Source organism: Dromiciops gliroides, chromosome 4 (genome assembly GCF_019393635.1).
Source record: "Dromiciops gliroides isolate mDroGli1 chromosome 4, mDroGli1.pri, whole genome shotgun sequence".
NCBI classification, from domain to species: domain Eukaryota; kingdom Metazoa; phylum Chordata; class Mammalia; order Microbiotheria; family Microbiotheriidae; genus Dromiciops; species Dromiciops gliroides.
In genome coordinates this window covers 256,362,459-256,382,901 of record NC_057864.1, presented here as the reverse complement: position 1 = coordinate 256,382,901, position 20,443 = coordinate 256,362,459, and the positions used below count along the sequence as shown (strand labels likewise).

General features: G+C 39.0%; 1 pseudogene; it reads left to right on the top strand.

The window, feature by feature from the left end:
• Window positions 1–242: 242 nt before the first annotated feature.
• Window positions 243–2,654, top strand: LOC122754990 (annotated as a pseudogene).
• The last annotated feature ends 17,789 nt before the right edge of the window (window positions 2,655–20,443 follow it).

The window sequence follows — 20,443 nt, the reverse complement described above, 5'->3', positions numbered from 1 at the left end:
ACATCCTGAAAGGCAGCAGTGGGTGCCATGAAAGGACGACTGGCCTGGGAATCAGGAGGGCACGGTTGTTCTAGTCAATGAATTTGTCTCCCAGCTGGGGCTGGGGGAGCGGAATGGTAAAGCCGTGCATGCACGCAAAGATCAGCCTGATTCTTAGAAGAGAGGAGCACATGCAGCCACTTTTACCCCAGTGCCCAGCCAGGGTTGGGGGTGACTTTGATGCCAGGTAGGGCTGACCTGCCTCTGGGTCCCCCGCAGAGCACTTCATGGAGCAGATGAAGAATGAGTGTCTCTTTGTCAATAGGACTGAGCACGTGCAGTTTGTGGGGAGACTCATCTACAACCGCGAGGAGATTCTGCGCTTCCACAGCGATGTGGGGGAGTTCGTGGCCTTGACTGAGTTGGGGCGGCCTGTTGCAGAGCTAATGAACAGCCTGCTGGAGGCCCTGGAGCAAGCGTGAGCCCAGGTAGCCAGGTGCAAAGACAACTATAGGCTGTTAGAGTCCTTCTGGATGCAGAAGAGGGGTGAGTGGGAGCAACGGGATGGGAGGGGTGGATAAAAAAAAAAGAGTGGAGAGTGGAGAGGAAAGGGGAGAGGAGGGCATGAGGGGAGAGAAAGGGGAGAGGAGGAAAGGAAAGTAGGATGAGGTGAGGAAAGGACAGGAGGCAAACAGGGGAGGAGAGAGGAGAGAAGGGAGCCGTGAGTGGAGTGTGAAGAGGGGCAGGGCAGAGTAGGGGAGACCAGGAGGGGAGAGAAGAGAGGAGAGGGGAAGAGATCAAAGGCTGTCTTCATCAAGAATCTTGTCTAGGGGGGGCAGCTAGATGGCGCAGTGGATAGAGCACCGGTCATGGAGTCAGGAGTACCTGAGTTCAAATGCAGCCTCAGACACTTAATACTTAACTACTTGTGTGACCCTGGGCAAGTCACTTAACCCCTATTGCCTCACTTAAAGAAAATAAAAAAAGAATCTTGTCTAATTCACTGGGATCTTGATGCATGATGTCTACCTATCCCGACAGGGCAGCCTGGCTTAGAGTCAGGATAACTGAGAGGGCCTTAGACTTTTCCCAAGGGCATCCTCCTTCCCAGAGATTTCTTCAGTGGATTTACTGGGGGCCTGCTCTGGGAAGGAGCCTCCTGTAAAGTTGAGGTGTCTGTTCATAATCAGAAAAGCCACCTGCTACTAATTATGATCCATGTCCCTTAGTGCTGGTGTGTCCAAGGACTTATGGGGCTACTTCTTGCTGTCTAAAATGTCTAGTCAAATGGAAATCCTGCCCACATCTTGGAATTGGGATGAAAGGGGGACCTGAGCCTTTTTTGGGATGAGGTGTCAGGACTAGACAACGAAGATCTCCTCTGGCTCTCTCACTCAGGATCTTTCTTTTTTTCTTCTAGTTGGGCCTGAAGTGACTGTGTATCCATCAAAGATGGCTCCCCTAGGATACCCAAATCAGCTTGTCTGTTTTGTTACTGGTTTCTACCCTGGGGACATTGAGGTCAGATGGTTCTTGAATGGGCAGGAGGAGACAGCTGGGATTGTGTCCACAGGCCTGATTAGTAATGGAGACTGGACCTACCAGATCCTGGTGATGCTGGAAATGACCCCCAAGCATGGAGATGTCTACACCTGCCAAGTGGAGCACTCCAGCCTGCAGAGCCCTGTCATTGTGGTCTGGGGTGAGAAGTAGCTCCTGATCCTTCAGACCCAACATTCCTGAGGCCATGAGAACCTCCAGTTCTGGTCTCCTGTTGGCCTCCCTTCTCCTCTAGGACATCTTGTGCTTCTGCCCAGTGCAACCCCCTTAGTACGGTGCAGAGCTGAGGGCTATGGGGACCCAAGACCTTGGCATCGTCAGTGGCCCCAGCACTACAAGCTAGCCTACTTTGGGGACTCTGTATCAGCCTGTATGTTCCTTTCCCCTGGGATGGGACAACTAGGTTTCTCTTCCTCTTTCCCTTTAACCAACTACTCAGGCTCTCCTAGACTTGTCTGCTCACCACAGCAAGATGGCTCCTGGAGGGAGCATTGTATTTCTTGGTGTGTCTCTCCCCTAGAAGCACAGTCCAGATTTTCCCAGAGCAAGATGTTGACTGGAGTTGGAGGCCTTGTGCTAGGGCTGATCTTCCTTGGGCTTGGCCTCACTGTTCACCTGAGGGGTCAAAAAGGTAAGACACCTGCGGGAAGGCCCTGAGGGCCCCATGTTCTCTCCAAGGGAGGAGGTGGGGACTGGATTTTGCTGGGACTGTGAATCTGGTGCAGGGGTGTGGAGGTTGTCTGGCTCTGGTCAGATCTCAGGTATCAAAGGGTTTTGGAGAACCCCTTTTCACAAAGGTAGCTCTTTGGGAGACATCTTGTGCCCCAGCTCTGGGAGCCCCCACACACCCAGAATTATAGAGGGACCTTCTTAATCCATTTTGTTCTACTCTCTTCTCTTATACTGAACATCAAGGTTTTGTGTGAGTATTTCTATCTGTCCCATCTCCCAGGAAATCAAGGCCAACAACCAACAGGTAACTTCTTCTACCCAGGTGGGGCTTGGTTCTGATAACTACAACCTTTTCTCAATAGGTTTTGAAGCTAAGGATGCCCTTGGACCCTGAGGGGGAAGAGATGAGGCTGTTTATGGGCTCAGGGTCCTGTGAATGACTCACCACTGTCCTCTGATAGTCTCCATCTGACCACTGAGGCTGTGTCCCCTGGAGCTGGCGTTTCTCCTCCTGGCATATCTCCCAAACATGGAATCCACCTGCCTATATCGGGGATGTTAGCATTGCTGATCCCTTCCCTGGACTAGCTCCCTCCCTGTCTCTGGACTCTGTGTGCATTGCCTCTCACTGTACCCCTCCTGTTGTGTTTCCCCAGCTACCCATATAGGACCTTGGCTGCTATGGGGCAGGTCTGTCCTTCACCCTCATAGATAGACATGCTGCTCTATGGTCATTTTGACCATTTTTCTCCCTTGAGTCTTTTCTCCAGTAAATCAGAAGGAGGAGAATTCCCTGGTGTTGGGCACAAGAAAATAGCAGAAGTGTGGAGAGGGAAGCAACTTTAGTACTACCATAATCTGTGATATCCATGTGGTTAATCCCTCCAAACATGCAGATAAACACACAGCCTCCCCCGCCCCAGACTTGTTATCCTATGTCACTTTTGTACCTGCCCTCCCATAAACCCTTCATAGATGTCTGGTACCATTTCTCTAAATGGCTTAATGTCATGTGGATGCCAGCGAAGATGTAGGTTCTCCACTGGTCATTGCTCACATTCTCTACAAGATAGCATCACTTCCTTTTTTGGTCACACATCTCTGATGATTTCCTTTATGCTCATTCTCCCCTTAGTTCTTAAAATTAGTAATATGCTATAGCCTACACACACACACACACACACACACATGCCAATGGTGTTCCTCAATATCCTCCCCCTTTTAAATTAAAGTTTTATTGCTATGCTTTGCTTTTCCCTCTTTTTTAATTTACAAATATACCCCCTCCCAACCTCCTCTACCCACTGAGGATTCATTTGTATCAAAGATAAAAAAAGAAATAACCCAAATAATTCTGTAAAAACCAACCACATTTTTGTCTACTGTCTTTGACAACCTAAGTAACATTTCATACTCATAGTCCCCCATCTCTTCAATAAGAGGAAGCAAGTTCAAGTTCTCTGTGGTCAAGGTTGTAGTTACAGAGAGTCCACTTCCATTTTATTGCTCATTGTTTACATTGTTATACTCCTCATCTATATTGTTATCCTGATTCTGCATCATTTCAGGTGAATCCTCCCATTTTCTTACAAATTCCTCATATCTCTCATTTTTTGTATCATTAATATTCTAATATATATCTAGTCCTCAATACGTTTAGCCATTCCCAAATTTATGAATATCGCATTTCTTTTCAGTTCTTTGCTACCAGAAAAAAATACTATAAACATTTGATATCTGAGATACATTTTTGCATATGGACCCTTTTGCAATATATATAAATATACATATATATGTATGTATATATGTATATATATGCAGCAGAGGATAAGAGGTATAATGACTTTAGTTATTATTTTTGTTCAAATTGTTTTCATAATGGATGGACCAACTCACAAGTTCATTAAGAGTGGTCCCAATGTGGCTGTCATCCCAGAGTCCAGCTAATACTATTTCCATATTTTGTCCTCTTTATTAAGCTTGTGGATATGATATGAAACCTCAGAGTTGTTTTGATTTTTATTTCCCTCATTTTTAGTTACTTACAAGAATGTATTATGTTTGGTAATAGCTTTCTATTCTTTGGAAAAATTTACTCATATCTTTTGACCAATTTTGTATTAGATGGTTTTAGTCTTGGATTTTGACAATTGCTTTAGTCACCTAGAAATCGGGGTTATCAGATGTTTGACAGAGATAGTTGATGCAGAATTGTACCTAACTGGCAGTTTCCCTTATTCTAATGTGCTGGGTTTTTTTATTCAAAAGCTTTTTAATTGGCTTGCTTATCTGTTGTGTTCTCTTCTGACACTGATTTTTTGATCAACACTAATGACCTTTGTCATAGTTGTGACAAAGCACCTCCATTTATTCACTGGGCACTGTCCATGGTCATAAAGAACAATTTTGGTAGAAAAGGGAGTCTTTTATCACTTTCCTCCCATGTGAGAAGGCACTGTCTGAGATCTTCACTGAATTGGTGCTATTTGGAGCCCTACATGGATGTATGAAAAGGGGAATTGATAAAATTTCCATTCCAGTGTTTTCCTTCCTCTTACAGGTACATGATTTCTATATGAATGATTGTGTGGTAAGCTAGCTGCCACACCAGAAAGGAACAAGGAAATGTGCCCACATCGAGATTTTATGTGTCCTAATGTGGGTTGTCAACACATTTTATTTTTAGCCAGCAAAACTCTGTTGAAAGATCCCAGTTGGTTCTATATCTTGAGTTGGAGCTACCAGGAACTAAACAAGGATTGAGTTTTTCTTAGGTAGCTTAATGTTTTAAAATGTATATTAAAATTAATTATTGAAGCATTCCACATTGTCTACAGTTACTTTAAATAGAATTTCTTTTTCCATCTCCCATTGCTGAGCTTTGTTGGTCATGTATAGAAATACTGATGATTTATGTGGATTTATTTTATATCCTGCAACTTTGCCAAAAGTTTGTTTTGCCAAAGTTGTTAATTATTTCAAGAATTTTTTTATTTGATTCTCTAGGATTCTCTAAGTATACCATTATATCATCTGCTAAGAGTGATAGTCTCGTTTCCTCCTTGTACATTCCAATTTCTTCAATTCCTTTTTCCTCTCCTATTGCTAAAGCTAACATTTCTAGTACAATATTTTTTTAAATAGAGGTGATAATGGATATCCGTGTTTCACCCCTGATCCCACTGGGAATTCCTGTAACCCATCCCCATTAATTTAATATTTGCTTGGAGATAAATTAGAGGCCTTCCCAATAAGATCAGGGGTGAAACAGGGATGTCCATTATCACCCCTATTATTTAATATTGTCCTAGACACGTTAGCTTTAGCAATCAGAGAAGAGAAAGGAATTAAAGGAATTAGAATAGGCAAGGAGGAAACAAAACTATCACTCTTTGCAGATGATATGATGGTATACTTAAGGAATCCTCGAGAATCAACTCAAAAATTACTTGAAACAATTAACAACTTTAGCAAAGTAGCAGGATATAAAATAAATCCACATAAATCATCAGCATTTCTATACATGACCAACAAAGTCCAGCAGCAAGAAATAGAAAGAGAAATTCCATTTAAAGTAACAGTAGATAATATAAAATACTTGGGAGTCTACTTGCCAAGATGAACCCAGGAACTCTATGAACACAACTACCAAACACTCTTCACACAAATCAAATCAGATCTAAATAATTGGAAAGATATCAATTGCTCATGGATAGGCAGAGCTAATATAGTAAAAATGACAATACTGCCTAAATTAATTTACTTATTCAGTGCCATACCAATCAGACTACCTAAAAATTATTTTATACAGCTAGAAAAAATAATAACAAAATTCATCTGGAAAAACAAAAAATCAAGAATATCCAGGGAAATAATGAAAAAGAATTCACAGGAAGGTGGGTTAGCGGTACCAAACCTGGAGCTTTACTATAAAGCGGCAGTCATCAAAACTATCTGGTACTGGCTAAAAAATAGAGTGGTAGATCAATGGAATAGGCTAGGCTCAGGAAATGCAGTAGTAAATGACACTAGTAATGTAGTGTTTGATAAATCCAAAGACTCCAGCTTCTTGGATAGGAACTCAGTATTTGACAAAAACTGCTGGGAATACTGGAAGATAGTATGGCAGAAATTAGGCATAGACCAACATCTTACACCTTATACTAAAATAAGGTCAAAATGGATACATGATTTAGACATAAGAGGTGATACCATAGGTAAATTAGGAGAGAAAGGAATAGTCTACCTATCAGATCTTTGGAAAGGAAAACAGTTTATGACCAAACAAGAGATAGAGTATATTATAAAATGCAAAATGGATGATTTTGATTATATTAAATTAAAAACTTTTGTACAAACAGAAGCAATGCATCCAAAATTAGAAGGGAAGCAGAAAGCTGGGAAAGAATTTTTGAGGGCAGTACTTCTGATAAAGGCCTCATCTCTAAAATATATAGGGAACTAAATCAAATTTATAAGAATCCAAGTCCTTCCCCAATTGAGAAATGGTCAAAGGATATGAACAGGCAGTTTTCTGATGAAGAAACCAAAGCTATCTATTCCCATATGAAAAAATGCTCTAAATCTCTAATGATTAGAGAGATGCAAATAAAAACAACTCTGAGGTACCACCTGACACCTATCAGATTGGCTAAAATGACAAAAAAGGAAGATAATAAATGTTGGAGAAGCTGTGGAAAAATTGGAACACTAATGCATTGTTGGTGGAGCTGTGAACTGATCCAACCATTCTGGAGAGCAATTTGGAATTATGCCCAAAGGGCGATAAAGCTGTGCATACCCTTTGACTCAGCAATTCCACTTTTGGGTCTTTTTCCCAAAGAAATCATGGAAGGGGGAAAGGGACCCACATGTACAAAAATATTTGTAGCTGCTCTTTATGTGGTGGCAAAGAATTGGAAGTTGAGGGGATGCCCATCAACTGGGGAATGGCTGGACAAGTTGTGGTATATGAATACAATGGAATACTATTGTGCTGTAAGAAATGATGAGCAGGAGGAGTTCAGAGAAACCTGGAGGGTCTTACGTGAGCTGATGATGAGTGAGATGAGCAGAACCAGAAGAACATTGTAAACAGTATCATCATCATTGAGTGTTGACCTACTGTGATGCACTATATTCTTCTCACCAATGCAATGGTACAGAAGAGTTCCAGGGAACTCATGATAGAAGAGGATCTCCAAATCCAAGAAAAAAAAAAAGAACTTTGGAGTATAGATGCTGATTGAACCATACTATTTTGTTTTGGGTGCTGTTGTGGTTTTTTTTCTATTTTGAGGTTTTGCATCACTGTTCTGATTTTTTCTCTTATAACAGGATTAATGCAGAAATAGGATTAATGTTATTATGTGTATATATATGTGTGTGTATAGATATATATATCTATATGTGTATAGATATATAGATTTATAGATATAACCTATATCAGATTGCCTGCTGTCTAGGGGAGGGAGGAGGGAGGGGAGGGAGGGAGAAAAATCTGAAATTGTAAAGCTTGTATAAACAAAAGTTGAGAACTTTCTTTACATGTAATGGAAAAAATAAAATACCTTATATGTAAAAAAAATTAATATTTGCTAATGGTTTTAGGTAGTTGCTGCTTATTATTTTAAGGAAAGCTCCACTCATTCCCATGCTCTTCAATAGGAATAAGTACTATATTTTGTCAAAGGCCTTCTCTGTATCTATTGAGACAATCCCATGATTTTGGTTAGTTTTCTTATTCATGTGGTTGATTCTTTTAGTTTTCACAATATTGAACCAGCCCTTCGTGCCTGGTATAAATCCTACCTGGTCATAGTGTATTATCCTGGCAATGAATTGCTATAATCTCCTCGCTAATTATTTAAGATTTTTGCATCCATATTCATTAAGGAAATTGGTCTATAATTTTCCTTCTCTGTTTTGCCTCTGCCTTGTATAGGCATCAACACCACATCTGTGTCATAAAAGAAATTTGGTAGAACTCCCTCTTCCCCTATTTCTCCAAATAATTTGCATAGTATTGGAATTAATTGTTCTTTAAATGTTTGCTAGAAATTACTCATAAAGCCGTCTGGCTCTGGAGACCTCTTCCCGAGGGAGTTCATTGATGGCTTGTTCAATTTCTTTTTCTAAGATGGGTTTATTTAAGGATTTTATTTCCTCCTCTGTTAATCTGGGACATTTATATTTTTTAAATATTCATCCATTTCATTTAGATTGTCAAATTTATTGGCCTACAGTTCAATAAAATAGCTCCTAATCATTGCTTCAACTTCCACTTTATCAGTAGTGAATTCACCACTCATATCTTTGATACTGGTCATCTGGTTTTCTTCCTTCTCCTTTTTTATCAAATTAATCAAAGGTTTATCTATTTTATTGATTTTTTCATAAAACTAGCTTTTAGTTTTATTGATTAATTCTTCAGTTGTTTTTTTTTTACTTTCAACCCCATCAATTTCTCCTTTGATTTTCAGAATTTCTAATCCAGTATCTAATTGGGGATTTGTAATTTGTTCTTTTTCTAGCTTTTTTTAGTTGCATACACAATTCTTTGATCTCTTCTTTCTCTATTCCATTCACACAAGATTTTAGAGGTACAAACCCTCCCACAAAGAACTGCTTTGGCTGCATCCCACAGATTCTGGTATGTTGTCTCATTATTGTCATTCTCCTGGATGAAGACATTGATCTTTTCTATGATTTGTTGTTTGACCCGCCCATTCTTTAGGATGAGATTATTTAGTTTCCAATTAATTTTCAGTCTATCTTTCCATGGCTCTTTATTACAAGTAATTTTTAATGCATCATGTTCTGAGAAGAATGCATTGACGATTTCTGCCTTTCTGCACCTGATCGTGAGTCTTCCATGCCCCAATACATGGTCAATTCTTTGTGTTTGTGCCATGAGAAAAGATACATTCCTCTCTATCCCCCATTCAACCCTCTCTAGACATCCACCACATCCAACTCTTTCCCAAAAATTCCATTCACCTCGTTAATTCTTTCTTATTTATTTTGCAGTTACATTTTATCCAGTTCCAAGAGGGGAAGGTTCAGATCCCCCAGTAGTACAGTTTCCACTGTCCATTTCCTCCTGTAACTCATTCAACTTCTCCTCCAAGAATCTGGATGCCACACTACCTGGTGCAACATATGTTCGCATTGACCTCACATCATTACCTATGGTTTCTTCTAGCAAGATGTAGTTTCCTTCCTTATCTTTTTAAATTAGATCTATGTTTCCTTAAGGCCTGTCTAGATAAGGATTTTCCAACCCTGCCTTTCCAACTTCAGCTAAAGCACAATATACCCCTGTTCCAACCTTTTACCTTTTCTCTGTGTGTATCCTTCTGCTTCAAGTGTGTTTCTTGCAAACAACATACTGCAAGATTTCTGGTTGTCAATCCATTCTGCTATTGCCTTCCTTCCATGGGAGGAGTGCATTCATTTCATATTCACAGTTATCATTACCAACTGAGCATTTCCTCCATCCTCTTTTCCCCCTTTGTTTGTACTCTTTTTGTTTCTTTCTTTCACCCAATTCCTGTAAAGGAACTTTAAAAAAAATAGTAATACTTGCTTTTTAATAATTAAATTACTGAACATATTCTATAGTAATTTAAACAAATAGAATTAATGATGAGCCTATAAACCATATATCGCTAATTTGTAACAATTTATCTACAACTTAATGTCACAACCCAAGTCAAATCTTTAATATACGATACAGAACTCCTTTTACCCCATGCTAGAAACAGTCTCAAATCATTTATCTCACTCATATAAAGATTCAGGTTTCTAAAGTATCTTTTCATTGTTCTCACAGGATTAGTCCTTTTCTTTGTCCTCCCTTCAATAATGATAGAAAATAGTCTTTCCAAAACCCTATACTTCCTAACTCCTCAGATTCTTCACAGAATTCCTCTTGGAAAGTTTCATTATTATAATAATTCCCATAAAGAATTCCCATCTTCACAAGATTCAGTGATTTGAGAAGGCAAGACTGAGGATGCATTTCATGGTATGTGATAGAAATTTAATCAGATGACTAGTTACCTGGAGCTTTGAGAAACCCATCTCCTCCTGACACAGAAAATGGGGCAACATGAAGTCATAACTAAGGTAGGATGTAGATGATGTCATTGATTGTCCTTCCTCCACATTGTTTCCCACCAAACCCCCACAACTACCTTCTTATTGCCTCCTCTATTTTCATCTCTCTTTTATTTATTGCCCTTTAGAATTTAAGCTCCTGGAGGGAAGGAGTTTCAAATCTTTATTGTCTTTGTGCTTGTTCTTATATTCTGAGCACTGAGTACAATTCCTGTCATGGTGTAAGATCCTAATGAGTGCTTGTGGCCTGCCTGCTACTCCCTCACCTGTCTGGCCAACTTTCCTCAATCCTGCCACCTGGTGGCTACATAAAGATTTCTTTTGGCACAATATTCCAGAGTTAAGTGTCATCAGACTTGTTTTAGATTGTTCAAAGCAGTTTTTTTAAATGTTATATGGGGGACAGCTAGGTGGTGCAGTGGATAAAGTACTGACTAGCTCTGCATTCAGGAGGACCTGACTTCAAATTCAGACCTCAGATACTTGACATTTACTAGCTGTGTGACCCTGGGCAAGTCACTTAACCCTCATTGCCCCACCCCCCAAAAAATGCTACATGAAGGAATAAAAGCTATTCCTTGAAAAACCTACTTCAGTCTACACCTAAATGCTCCTTTACCTCTTTCTTGGGTCATGGCCCTAAAATAACTTTGACCCAAAGGAACAAGCTAATCCTTCCTCCCTTGTTTATATCCTTGTTCTTGATGGATGATTTTACTATATTGGAAACTCTTGCATCTATCCTTACTGCCTAATTCCTTGGAGCCTTAGTCAAATGCCGGTGTCAAAAATGATAGTCTGGGCATCTCCAAGAAAAAAAATACCCCAAAACCTAGAACTTGGGAGGGAGGAATAATGGATCATCACATGTTCCTACTTCTGGATTTCAAACTACTTCTCATTTTCTGATTTCCAAAGCCACTTTCCCATGACTAGTAACTACATTTTAAACCTGTGCCTTTCAGGATAATTCATGTTTCAACAAAAGTTAGTACCTTCTCTCACTGGCCCTTAGTGAAGAATGATAATATGACAGGAAGTGCATATGGGATTAGTTTGCAGCTAAGAGCAGGCCTGGAAGAGTGACAACAATCTTAATATTTTTGCTTTTGCCCCTTTTACCAAGTTGCTGATGACTGAATTTTATAATCACTCTCAAATGATGAGCTAAGATTCAGCAAGAGGCAATGTTTAAAGAGAACTTTCAGCATCAGAGGGCCTGGTAAGAAACCCAGGTCAGTTACTGATGTGTATGTGTGTGCTTCTTTCAGATTCTGGACAATTTTTAGTGAGAAGGGTCCAGGATAGATATGATAGAAGGCTTTGACTAATTGAAAAGTCAGGATAGGAACAGAGACAATAGACTTTCCTCAGGTCATAGACCACCTTGGTCTCTTGTTGCCAAAGGCCTCATTTGCATAAGACTAAGAGGAGAAACTTAGAATTAAAAAAGTAGGAAAACCTGGAGCTCATAATGGTTTGCTGGTGATTGGACAAATGGTTTTATCTTGAAGCAATGATGATTTGGGAAACATACTTCATGGTCACCACAAGTCATTCAATCAGTCAATAAACAAATTATTCATTAGCTTAAAAAGGCCAAGGTCTCCCATTGCATCCAGAGTCATTGCCAGTCATCCTGACCTATGTTGCCACTGGACTCTGATGACTAGAGGAGAGAGTGAGGCTGATGACTTTGCATAGACCTGCCTCACTTAAATCCAGTTCACTTGGATATCAAGATATCACTCTTTTTTTTTTCTTTTCTTTTCTTTTTTTTTTTTTTAGTGAGGCAATTGGGGTTAAGTGACTTGCCCAGGGTCACACAGCTAGTAAGTGTTAAGTGTCTAAGGCCGGATTTGAACTCAGGTACTCCTGACTCCAGGGCTGGTGCTCTATCCACTGCGCCACCTAACTGCCCCAAGATATCACTCTTAATAAACAGTATCCACCTAAAGCCATCAGCAAGTATTATATGCAATGGAGATAAATTAAGGCCCTTCCCAATAAGATAAGGGGTGAAACAGGGTTGTCCATTATCACCCCTATTATTTAATATTGTACTAGAAATGTTAGCTTTAGCAATCAGAGAAGAGAAAGGAATTAAAGGAATTAGAATAGGCAAGGAGGAAACAAAACTATCACTCTTTGCAGATGATATGATGGTATACTTAAAGAATCCTAGAGAATCAACTCAAAAATTACTTGAAACAATTAACAACTTTAGCAAAGTAGCAGGATATAAAATAAATCCACATAAATCATCAGCATTTCTATACATGACCAACAAAGTCCAGCAGCAAGAAATAGAAAGAGAAATTCCATTTAAAGTAACAGTAGATAATATAAAATACTTGGGAGTCTACTTGCCAAGACAAACCCAGGAACTCTATGAACACAACTACCAAACACTCTTCACACAAATCAAATCAGATCTAAATAATTGGAAAGATCTCAATTGCTCATGGATAGGCAGAGCTAATATAGTAAAAATGACAATACTGCCTGAATTAATTTACTTATTCAGTGCCATACCAATCAGACTACCTAAAAATTATTTTATATAGCTAGAAAAAATAATAAAATTCATCTGGAAAAACAAAAAAATCAAGAATATCCAGGGAAATTACGAAAAAAAAATTCACAGGAAGGTGGGTTAGCAGTACCAAACCTGGAGCTTTGCTATAAAGCGGCAGTCATCAAAACTATCTGGTACTGGCTAAGAAATAGAGTGGAGCATCAATGGAATAGGCTAGGCACAGGAAATGCAGTAGTAAATGACACTAGTAATGTAGTGTTTGATAAACCCAGACTCCAGCTTCGTGGATAGGAACTCAGTATTTGACAAAAACTGCTGGGAAAACTGGAAGATAGTATGGCAGAAATTAGGCATAGACCAACATCTTACACCTTATACTAAAATAAGGTCAAAATGGGTACACGAGTTAGACATAAGAGGTGATACCATAGGTAAATTAGGAGAGAAAGGAATAGTCTACCTATCAGATCTTTGGAAAGGAAAACAGTTTATGACCAAACAAGAGATAGAGTATATTATAAAATGTAAAATGGATGATTTTGATTACATTAAATTAAAAAGTTTTGTACAAACAGAAACAATGCATCCAAAATTAGAAGGGAGGCAGAAAGCTGGGAAACAATTTTTGAGGCCAGTACTTCTGATAAAGGCCTCATCTCTAAAATATATAGGGAACTAAATCAAATTTATAAGAACCCAAGTCCTTCCCCAATTGAGAAATGGTCAAAGGATATGAACAGGCAGTTTTCTGATGAAGAAACCAAAGCTATCTATTCCCATATGAAAAAATGCCCTAAATCTCTATTGATTAGAGAGATGCAAATTAAAACAACTCTGAGGTACCACCTGACACCTATCAGATTGGCTAAAATGACAAAAAAGGAAAATAATAAATGTTGGAGAAGCTGTGGAAAAATTGGAACACTAATGCATTGTTGGTGGAGCTGTGAACTGATCCAACCATTCTGGAGAGCAATTTGGAATTATGCCCAAAGGGCGATAAAGCTGTGCATACCCTTTGACCCAGCAATTCCACTTTTGGGTCTTTTTCCCAAAGAAATCATGGAAGGTGGAAAGGGACCCACATGTACAAAAATATTTATAGCTGCTCTTTACATGGTAGCAAGGAATTGGAAGTTGAGGGGATGCCCATCAACTGGGGAATGGCTGGACAAGTTGTGGTATATGAATACAATGGCATACTATTGTGCTGTAAGAAATGATGAGCAGGAGGAGTTCAAAGAAACCTGGAGGGTCTTGCCTGGGCTGATGATGAGTGAGATGAGCAGAACCAGAAGAACATTGTACACAGTATCATCAACATTGAGTGTTGATCTACTGTGATGGACTATATTCTTCTCACCAATGCAATGGCACAGAAGAGTTCCAGGGAACTCATGATAGAAGAGGATCCAGGAAAAAATCCAGGAAAAAAATAAAAGAACTGTGGAGTATAGATGCTGAATGAACCATACTATTTCTTTTGTTTTTGGTGCTGTTGTTTTTCTATTTTTAGGTCTGTTGTCATTGCTCTGATTTTTCTCTTATAACATGACTAATGCAGAAATATGTTTAATGTTATTATGTATGTGTATATATATATATATATATATATATATATATATATATAAAACACCTATATCAGATTACCTGCTGTCTAGGGGAGGGGGGAGGGGGGGAGGGGGGGGAGGGAGAAAAATCTGAAATTGGGAAGCTTGTATAAACAAAAGTTGAGAACTATATTTACATGTAATGGGAAAAAAATAAAATACTTTATTAATTAAAAAAAAAAGATATCACTCTGCTCATGTCATTGGTCCTCCTGTTCAGGAATGAAGGATGAGCAACAGCAACAAAGACTGATTAGTAAGAATATTGTCTCTCACTGAGGAAACCCAATCCTTACCTGGGAAGGTTATTCAAGAAAAAGGAGAGGCTATCCCCTTTTGCACAGCCACCTACTCACTGAGAGAAGAAAAATCCTCAGAGCCCGCCCTAGAGAGAAGCCCTGAAGATTCTGTTGTCAGTTCTAAGTTAGGGTCTTCTCTTTCTGGAAAGAACATGACACTACAGCAGCTGTGGGCCTCAGCTGATCCTAAAAGTGAGAAATAGTAGAGAATATTTTTTCCATCTAGGACCCAGCCTAGGGAAACCAACTTGCTTGAGATCCTGTACCAGGTGAAAAGCTACTCCAGATCAGTAACTGAGCCACCTGAGTTGCAGCATATTCACCTATCTAGCCACTCAGCAGTGTACTTTGAGAGGACAGGTCATGAGAGAGAAAAGACTTTGCATTCTCAGGAGTCAAGATGTCAGAGTAATGGCAGGAACTCACCTGAACACTCCCTAATTCCCCTCCAAATAAGACATTAAAGTTACACATCAAATAATATTCTGAAGCACTAGAAACAACAAAATGTTGGGATAAAACCATTTTCAAGCCAGTACAACTTAAGAGGTCAGCAGGAGAGGTCTGTGACCCCAAGGTGGTATTAGGCCTGGAACAAACATGATCAGGTGAGATTTCTTCCAGGAATATAGGGCTGTTTCAATATTAAGAAAACTATCAGCATAACTAACCATAGCAATAGCAAAAATAGGATATGATTATTTCAATAGTTGCAGAAAAAGCTTTGGAAAAAATACAACACTCATTCTTGTTAAAAAAAACACTAAAGCATAGGGATAAATGGAGCTTTCCTCAGAATGAAAAATATCTATCTAAAATAATCATCAAATATTATCTATAATAAGGATAAGCTAGAAATCTCTCCAATAAGATCAGGGATGAAGCAATGATGCCGTTATCACCACTATTATTCAATATCGTATTAGAAATGCTAGCTATAGCAATAAAAGAAGAAAAGAAATTTAAAGAATCAAAATGAGCGATGAAGAAACAAAATTATCGCTCTTTGTAGATTATATGATTGTATCCTTAGAGAATTCTAAAGAAGCAACTAAAAACGTGGTTTTTAGCATCATTGCAGAATATAAAATAAACCCAAATAAATATTTAGCATTTCTCCATATTACCAACAGAGGCCAGCAAGAAGAAACACAAAATGAAATTCCATCAAAAATCACTGCCATATACAACTTTTGAACATCTACAAATTGATTTTATTACAACACCTAAGGTGGGACATCAGAAGTTTTGTCTTGTTATTGTTTATCAGCTTGCTCAGTGGGTGGAGGCTTTGCCAAGCCCTGGGCCACTGATGTATTTGTTGCGAAAGTTCTCCTGAAAGAGATTATCCCTCGCTTTGGTCCACCAGCACACATTGACTCTGAAAAGGGCACACATTTCACTGATTCTGTTCTTTCCCAAATCTACTCTTTCCTGGGGGTAACTCCACAGTTCCATACACCCTACCACCCACAAAGCTCAGGACAGATGGTACGTATGAATAAAGAGCTTAAGAGCATGATTGGCAAATTGTGCACTGAAACTCATTTGAAGTGGCTTGACATTCTACCCTTGGCACTGTTCTATCTGTGCAGCAGGCCAAGAGGAGAACTACATATATTGCCTTTTCAGATGCTTTTTGGCCACCCCCCTATCCAAGCAACACTTTTTTCCCCAATATACATCATTACTGGGCCCGGGGGGGGGGGGAGGAGGGGATACCGCTGTTGTTTCCTACATACAGGAGTTACAAGCCAGGCTACGTGAACTCCACAGGGCAGGAGCTGTGCAGGCTGGCCCCTTGGATTTTTCCTTTCCTGATCTGAACTCAGGATATATATATCAAAAATCTTCAGCAGACTAGTGGGGCCCAGCCATCTTCGGAAGGTCCTTTCCAGATATTGCTAACAACTCCAATTGCCATCAAAATTGGAGAGAAGAACTCTTGGATCCATTGCTCCCCCATAAAACAAGTACCAACACATGATAAGTAATGCTTCTCCCTTTTAACTTTAGATATTCAATATTACTCATAACTAATGAACTTTCAATGACATTTAAAGTAGTTTCTGGAAGGCAAAGAAGTTAGGATTAAAACCAAGAATCACATACCCAGAAAAACTGAGTATAATTCTTCAAGGGGGAAAATGGATATTTAACAAAATAAAGGAAAATAAAATGTAAGACAAAGAAAGAGAATGTAAGAGAGCAAAAAAAAAAGGAAAAAAATCATAAGGAGGATGATTTCAGAAAAATCTGGAAAGACAAGAACCCATGCAAAGTGAAGTGAGAACCAGAAGAGCATCATATATAGCAACAGCAATAGTGTAAGATAAAGAATTGTAAATGACTTAGCTATTCTCAGCAATATAATGATCCAAGATGATCCCAAAGGACTCATGATGAAACATGTTATCTGCCTCCAGAGAAAGAACTGATGTCAACAGATTGAAGCATACTTTTTCCCTTTTTTTCTTCAAATCTTCTTATATAAAATGAATAATATAGAAATGTTTTACAGGATTGCACTTATATAACCTACCATTTCAGGAAAGGGGGATGGTAGGGAAAAAAAGAGGGATAGAATTTGGAACTCAAAAAATTCATACATTTAAATTTGTTTTAACATGTGATTGGGGGGGGGCGGAAAACAAAATAAAATTTAAAAAAGAAGTAGCAAAGAAGCCCCTGTTATTTGATTGCAGAATACCTGGAGAGGAATAAGGCATAAAAAGACTGGAAAGGTAAGGAGGAGCCACTTTATTTGAATGCCTAATAGAGGATTTTATATTTAATCCTGGAAGTAACAAGGAATCCCTGTAGTTGATTGACCAGGGATATGACATGGTCACATTTGTGCTTTAGGAAGATCAGTTTGGGAGGAAAGGCAGTAAGCTCTCAGAGCCCCTGACACAACCACTCCAAAAAACTCCAAATAAAGCCATAAGGAAGATCAATTTGCTACGTGAATTGAAGATGGACTGGAGTAGTGAGGAACTGAGGTGATAAGGGCCCACATCAGAGAAGTTGCAGTGTCAGAGGAGAGAAGGGGAAATATATGGGAGATATGATAAAGGCAGAAATGACAGGAATTTGACATTGTTTGGATATGAGAGGTCAGAGGGAGTGAGGGCTTAAGGAAGACACCTAGGTTTCAAGCCTGGATGACTGGGAGAAAGATGATACCCTTCCCAGTAATAGGAAAGTTAGTCACAGGAGGGAAAGAAGGGGGCTGTTGCTAACCCCTCATTCCCAGTTTCCAACCAATCATATTATCCCCCTACCTCAACTCTATAACCAATCATGCTGTCCTCACCCCTAGCACGCTGTCACCCCCATAAACAATTGTAACCTTTCCTCACCCATGAAGTCTTCCTTGTTATGTTCAGGGTTTTTTGGCCTTTCACAACCAGTTGATACATTTTATTAGCAGCTATAGATGTCAATGTAAAGAAACTGTTTTAATTGCTTGGAGAAGTGTGCCTCAGTTTGCTTTTGTTGAATTTCACTCGGAACAGTTTGGTAGCAACGCTGATATTAGGGAGAAAGAGCTTGCCCTGAACCCTTATCAGAACCTCTTCCCTTTGCAGGACCTAACTGGAATTTTTCTCACAAAAGGAGAATTTTCTGTTAGGGATTCTATGAGGGAGAAGTGTTGGTTCCCCTGAATACTCACAACAGTCAGAGCTCATGATACTTTGGGCAAGAGGGAAAGTCCCTTTTGGTAATAATTTTATGTGTTCTCTTTTGTGTTTATTATATGTCCAATTTGTATTAAAAATTATAGCTTTGGACATGATTGGTTATACTTAAAACCTGAGTATCTTTTCTAGACCATCTTTTTTATGGAATTCATCCCTCAAAGAGTACCTCTCCAAATAGAATTTTTAGATGTACCCTTGAACATAATTAGTCTCAACCTTCAAATAAGACCAAAAATTGGGGGTAGTTTGATTTCATGCTATATTTTTTTTGCGGGGCAATGAGGGTTAAGCGACTCTCCCACGGTCACACAGCTAGTGTCAAGTGTCTGAGGCTGGATTTGAACTCAGGTCCTCCTGAATCCAGGGCTGGTATTTTATCCACTGTGCCACCTAGCTACCCTGATTGAATGTTATTTCGTTGTTCTCTGAACTTAAAGAGATTGGGAGAGTGTCCTATTTCTCCAAGCACACAAATGAATACTGAATTGATTCCAAGTGACATTCCACTAATTTTTTTTTAATAATTGAGAAATTAATATTCCTAGTCAGGAAGTCTTAGTGTACTCCCTTTTTTGATGTCTTTTTTTTTTTTTAGTGAGGCAATTAGGGTTAAGTGACTTGCTGAGGGTCACACAGCTAGTAAGTGTTAAGTGTCTGTGAGGCTGGATTTGAACTCAGGTACTCCTGACTCCTGGGCCAGTGCTCTATCCACTGCGCCACCTAGCTGCCCTTGATGTCCTTTTTGCAAGGAGGATTGAAGGGCCTACTGAACTATCACCCACCTCGTCTAGGTCTTAGGGAAATATGTAATTATTGATCAAATAAATTCTGGTTCGTTACTGTATGTAGTTTTCTGTGTTCCAATGAGTAAGGGGAATGTAATACAGCATGGTCTCTGCAGACATCTAGTGGACAAAATGAGAATAGCAACACCTTTATGTGTGTTGGATTTTAACATAAAGTCAGTCACTGGTGTTTAATATCAACATCCCTTTACAACCAAATAGGAAATTGAATCAGTAAAACATTTCTTCCAGAAGGCCGTTAAATGAAGGAAACATCTTGTTCAATATCCCACAAGTGTGTGTTTATCTTACAACTCTGTGTATTTATTCTGTCCCTGTAAGTCTACTGGTGTGTGTCATTGGCCAAAACCTTTTTTTCCCTTCTGAAAAATTAAATCTCTCTGTCTCCCTCTCCCTCTCCCTCTCCCTCTCTCTCTCTCTCTCTCTCTCTCTCTCTCTCTCTCTCTCTCTCTCTCTCTCTCTCTCACATGTCACACAGGTGGATGGGAGAAACACAGATAAGAGGGAGCCTTTGTTTTGTAGTGTTACAAACTAATTCAAGACTAAATTTATGACTGAAACATGAGTTCTTTATTGTGAATTTACAATACGTGGTTTGGATGTTTTTTTATAAATGTTGAAATATTCTGGTGAATGTAGGATTAACATTCTTTGGAATTTGTTTTAAAGAAATTAAGAAAACAACTGTGATTGTTATATACAGATTTCTTGTTGTACAACTAAAAGAGCATGGTCATTTTGTGGATTAGAAAGAAGCAAGTTTGTAACTGCTATCAGTGAAGTTTCACAGTGAGAAAAAATAGATCACAGCTTTCATTTTGAATAACTGTGATGCCTAGAAAATACTGTCCATCATTAACTCTTTCCTGGTTCTCAGAAAAGGGAAAAGTTTGTGTAAATCAGGGAACAATCAAAGAAAATAAATAAGTTTGATTAGAACATCTAATTAGATAATTGGAAATTCTACAAAATCAAAGTTATGTGCTAATCAATTTAGAAAGACATTTTCATATTGGTGTGTTTTACAACTAGATATTAATTGAAGTAGATTTTTGATAATTTGTCAAGGAGAAACTGAGACCTGTTTTTATAATAGTTTAGCCATAATTCAATAAAGTATGATTTTTTTTTCTTTGTGGGGTAATGAGGGTTA